Raw genomic sequence first — 6,000 nt, forward strand, 5'->3', positions numbered from 1 at the left:
GGAAAGGTTCAGTAAGAGGGCACAATTTGCTCTCCTAACCTAGAGCCAAATAAAGGCAGTGAGTCTTGCTCAGTATCTACATCTGGAGCCACGTCGACCATCTGTTGGTGTTTGTTGAAATAATTAGTACGACATCATGAAGCTAACAGACAAAGTGGAACTTTAAACATCAGAGGCTGTTTTCAGACCAACTTCATCTAGTCAGTGAGGTATGAACTTTATGATTTAACTTTATGTCTCATTTATTGCTGTGTGTAAGAGCTCAGCAGCAGGAGCACATTTAGCTCAACAAGAACCATAATAATACAAAAAAAGAGCCAAAAACAATCGCAGGTCATTGTTATCAGAATTGACCTATGGCTAAGCCCCGCCCCCTCCACTCACTCGGACAAACAGTCAACATTGGGTGACAGGCGCTATGGCAGCTGTCACAGTAGGACATTGATTCATTTTGGAGACAGAAAGATTATAAATCATCTCAAAGTCACCAAAAGGGCCTTAACTATGCATTGGAGGGTTAAATTAATAATTTTATTGTTGAGAAGGTCGATGAAAAGCTTCAGCTTCAGGCAAAAATGTACAGGTCACAGTGTAAACGTGATGAACCGCATCTCGTTGCCATTAATGGTTCATGATAAAATTATATATGTACAGGTCTAAGTTGCATACGTTTCCAGGACAACAAGCCTTTTAACCATCTTTACCAAGAGTACCTCTCCGTTAGTTTGGTGCTACAGTATTTACATGAATCATTCAGCACAACATTGCTAACATTTGTTATCTCGGTTATTTACAGATAAGTTAATGAAGCTAAGCTCCAAAAGTTAACGTTAGTATAACTAGAGCCCTTTGAACAACAGCTAACAATCATGTACGATAGCCAAAGTACAAAAACTAGCACATAACAGGCCAATGAACTCTGAACTCTGAACATTCTGAACGTTAGAAAGGGTTAGGGTAATGTTAGCTAACTTTAGACTAACGTTAGAAAGGGTTAGGCTAACGTTAGCTAACTTTAGCCTAACGTTAGAAAGGGTTAGGCTAATGTTAGCTAACTTTAGACTAACGTTAGAAAGGGTTGGGCTAACGTTAGCCTAATGTTAGAAAGGGTTAGGCTAATGTTAGCTAACTTTAGCCTAATGTTAAAAAGGGTTTGGCTAACGTCAGCTAACTTTAGCCTAACGTTAGAAAGGGTTAGGCTAATGTTAGCTACCTTTAGCCTAACGTTAGAAAGGGTTAGGCTAACGTCAGCTAACTTTAGCCTAACGTTAGAAAGGGTTAGGCTAACGTTAGCTAACTTTAGCCTAACGTTAGAAAGGGTTAGGCTAACGTTAGCTAACTTTAGCCTAACGTTAGAAAGGGTTAGGCTAATGTTAGAGAGGTTCAAGATAACTTTAACCTCTCTAACATCTAAACATCTCTATCAGAGTGACAACATGTTGCCTCAAACACGTTGTTGACTTGCCCTAGAACAGATGTAGACATCCTTGTTCATTTTATCACGTTTAGTTGGTGTTGTGGTCTCCCATAACTTTCTCCAGAGCAGACACTTATCTGGGTTGAGATGTGGTAAATGGTAGTAAATCCCCCCGTGGCCTCTCAGGATACCTAGTGTCAGAGTTGCATGTACCCCATGAACACCGTTTTACCATTTTAAACTTAAAATGTCAAGAAAAAACATACAAAAAAAAATGAAAACGAACTAGCGCCAATGCATTTCAATGGACGTAGAAGCAGAGAATGTCCCAGTGTATTGGGTTAGCTATGCGCACTGTGATTGGCTCATCGCGTTTGGGGGCGGGGCTTAGCCGTAGGTCATCAGGCTGTCCATCAGGATTACCTTCTTTTTATCACAAAGGATTTTACTGATTTCATCACTTGAGTTTTTCTACTGAAGTAATTTCATTATTTCTTGAGAATGAGTTACTTTTGTATTTCAGGATTTTTTTATTTCAAAAGAATTTCACAAAATGTTGCACTTAGTTTTACTTAGTTTTTGTTATCAAAAGGATTTTGCTTATTTTAAAAGAACTGTTCCTATTTTCTATTTTAGGAATTCAGTTGATGGTGTAATTGAGGATTTTTATAATTGCATAGAATTTAAATTTCATGACTTTTTTTGTAGTTTGGGAATTTACAAATTAATTTGAGAATTTTTTTTATTCATAAGAATTTCATTTAATTTTGTACTAAATAGGGATTAATTTACAAATTTTCTTTTTTTATTATAACTGCCTATTTTTTGTATTTCAGGAATGTAGTTACTAATGTGATTAATGGAATGGAATTTTATTATTTCAAAATATTTTGAGTTATTTTTCTACTTTTGGAATTTGATTGATATTTCAATGAGATTTGTTTTTTTAATTTTACAATATAACAATTAGTGTTGTACTTAGGATCTTGTTTTTATATATAAAGGGTTCTGCAAATTTTTGTAATTCATATTTTGCTTTTCTCATAAGAATTTTGTTTACTATTTTACTTTATTAATTTTATTTAATTAATTGTGTTTTTTTGTGTTGTTTTACTTTTTTTCATTTTAACTTTGATAATTTTTTGTACGTTAGGAATTTAATTACTTATGTGAATAAGACATGGAATTGTATCATTTAATTAGAATTTGAGTTACTTTTGGCTTCATGAATTTACAAATTCTATTTCAAATTTCACAACATTTTCTACTTTGTAGTTGATGATGAAGAGATTTGAGTGGAAGCCAGTGGAGTTAGGGTTTTTGAGATGATGAGCAGCAGAAGTTTGGATCATTTGAAGTTGATGGAGGAGCTTGTGAGGGAGACCAAAGAGGAGAGAGTTGCAGTAATCAATGTGGGAGGTGACAAGACTATGGACAAGCATGGAAGTAGTGTTGGTTGAGGGAAGGGAGGAGACAGTTGATGCTGTGGAGGTGGAAATAAGCAGACTGGGTGATGTTAATAGGCACGTTTTCATTCAGTACTTTACCCTCTAGTGAGCCGCTATGGGTGTGGCTTGGGAGAGAGGATCCACCCAAGATCCACCCAACTTCACCGGTTAGCAGCTCAGCTAGCGGCTCAGAAAGTACCTGCCTCGGTTAGCTACTTTATGAGCTCTGAGGGTTAACATCTCCTGCTCTGACTGCAGCTGGGAGAGACTGCTGCAGGAGGACTGGGCCGCTTGTGACTGCTTTGGGACGGACATACTCATTAAGAATAGTAGGAACCAGTCTCCAAAAGTCTCCAATAACACCAGAAAAAGTCGCTAGATTTGTTGCTTGTCGCTTTTTAGAAAAAGAGTCTCTAGAGGGCAGTGGTGGGCCGTCAGGGCCAGCAAGGCATTCTCTGCTGGCCTAACATAACCAGAAATCATGATCATGATTATGATAAAGGTTAATTTAATTTTTCATTTACTTTCCCTAAATATCTAAAAGTATTCATATTCTCCTCATGTCATATTATGCTCCTTCCAGTGCTGTTGTTTTTAGGTTAGAGTTTTTATCCAATCAGAATTCAGCTATCTCATGTTGCCAGGCTGTATGAAATCTGCCCGGGCCTTCAGAATCAACAATGCGGGCGTCTGTGCACTGTAAGTGAACGGGCAAATACAGTTGATAGATAGTTGCGATAGCCAATCAGATCACGAGTTGTGTCAGTAAGGCCCTCTAGCTGGCCTCACGTTGAATGTGACATTTACGCGTCCTGTGATTGGATATAATATATATATATATATAATAATATGGATACTTACTAGTTTGAGCCACGGCAGCGCTATGCAGATCAACAGAGTCACACCCGGGACTGTTAACGGTATGTAAATAATCTGGCGCATTGGCGCAGCTGTGTGGTTGTACTCAAAGCAACAGGTCACAGGAAGTCGTGATACGTCACGTTTTGACATGAAAAAGTTTTTTCACAAAGCGACTTGTTTATTGTGTCGCTGTCGCCAAAGTATGGCCGTCTTGTTAGTGTCTTTCTGATATTAAACTGCGATTTTGCAATTTATTGTACAATCTTGTTAAAGCTTGCATATTCTTTGTGGACTCATTTAATAAAACTTTTTGGAAAGATAATTTTAAAGACCCTTTTATTTTTAAGTTTTGACAGTAGCATACCAGATATGTTTTAATTGCTAATGCGGTATTGTTGATTTTTAAAATGCGCCGGATAATAGCCCATTTTGTACACAACTGAGGTGATGCAATGCCTAGTAGTGCTTAAGTGTGTTTCTAACTACTCTCCAGTCCTGGTGTTATAAATGCTGCATAATGAAAGGTATTTATTGACTAAGTTGGACATCACTGAAGGCCTAAGTGTGAAATGCACCGCCTGCCACTGCTAGAGGGTCTGAATAGTCTAAATATAGAGACAAAGAGTCTCTAGAGGGTCTGAATAGTCTAAATATAGAGACAAAGAGTCTCTAGAGGGTCTGAATAGTCTAAATATAGAGACAAAGAGTCTCTAGAGGGTCTGAATAGTCTAAATATAGAGACAAAGAGTCTCCAGAGGGTCTGAATAGTCTAAATATAGAGACAAAGAGTCTCCAGAGGGTCTGAATAGTCTAAATATAGAGACAAAGAGTCTCTAGAGGGTCTGAATAGTCTAAATATAGAGACAAAGTTGCTAAGTTGGCAACACTAGTTAAGATTTTGCTTATTTCAGAGGAACTTTGACTATTTTCGTACTTTAGGAATTGAATTATTTTGGAATTCAGCATTTAATATTGTACTTCAGGAATTTTCTATATTTTTTAACGTTTGTTTTCTATGAAGTATTTTGCTTATTTTATTATAAATTTGGCTCTTTTTGTACTTACAAACATTTACTTTTGTGACTTTTGTGTGTGAGAATTGGAATTTTATCATTTCATGAGAATTTGAGTTATTTTTGTACTTTGGCAATTTAATAAATTCTTTGAAACAGATTTTGTTTTTATTTAATAAGAATTTAAATTCATCTTGTTCTCAGGATTTTTTATATGAAGGATTTTGCTTATTTCATTAAAACTTTGCCTATTTTTTGTACTTCAGCAATTTTCTTTTTTTTAATTCTTAAGGATTTTACTAAATGATGCATTGAGGATTTTGCTTTCATATACCATAGAACATTATTGTTGCTTCATATTTTAATGAATATTTTTGATGACTTTTGTACTTAAAGGATTTAGAGACAAAATGTGGTCATAAGTTGTTTGTTTGCTGGAAGCTTGGATACACAGAGAGATGAAATGATGAAGATCACTGTAATAAATGTATCAGCAGCATCGACTATGTACAAACAACATGAATCACTTTAATAAACAGATGATTTCATGTGCTTGTGAAGAATCTGTTGTATTGTTTCTCTTCGTTAGGAAAAGGGCAACAAAAGATGATTTCTCCTGCCCGACCAGTATGGCTACCCGATTGTCCATACTGGTCTCTGGATCGATCCAGTCAGTTTCTCCATGAGGTTATCCACAGTGCAGCCTTATGGGGCTTTGGACAGCTGCCACTGTTTACTGTATATCTCAATAAGCCAAGGCAAAGCCTGATCCAGTCAGCAGTAGACCTGTAATCAAGGTTCTGAATAGATAGAGATCTTCTACGTCCTCCACGGAGAGAGCCACCAGGTACACGACTCTCCACCTCTCCCACCGTCCATCATGTAGCAGCTGCTAACGTCCCAGCAGGACAGGAGGACTCCCTGAACCAGGATTCTCCTCCAGGAGATGGAGTCAATGAGAGACCAGTTGATCAAATCCATGACTTGTTTTGGAGAGCAGTGCAGAGAGTCTCTCAAAGTATCAGAGAGTAGACTAGAGAGACGAGAGGAGACACTGCCTCCGTTCAGAGCCAGAGAGAAAAGCTAATAATAATTATATTTCAGCATTATTAATATCATTTGGGTTACAGAGCTTCTACATACTGCTGCATTAACCATTACAGAAACGTATTTGTTCAGTACTTGTCCTTATAATCCTGCCTGGATTATTTGTCCCGAGCCAGTAAACACAGTAATATGAGGTCGTGTAAGTTTGGACCAA

At 37.1% G+C, this 6,000-nt stretch overlaps 1 pseudogene; it reads right to left on the reverse strand.

Moving 5' to 3' along the window:
* The window catches only part of LOC131988994 (scavenger receptor cysteine-rich type 1 protein M130-like), a 912,635-nt pseudogene that overhangs the window by 552,191 nt on the left and 354,444 nt on the right, over window positions 1–6,000 (reverse strand).

This window comes from Centropristis striata, chromosome 17, assembly GCF_030273125.1.
Source record: "Centropristis striata isolate RG_2023a ecotype Rhode Island chromosome 17, C.striata_1.0, whole genome shotgun sequence".
Taxonomy (NCBI): domain Eukaryota; kingdom Metazoa; phylum Chordata; class Actinopteri; order Perciformes; family Serranidae; genus Centropristis; species Centropristis striata.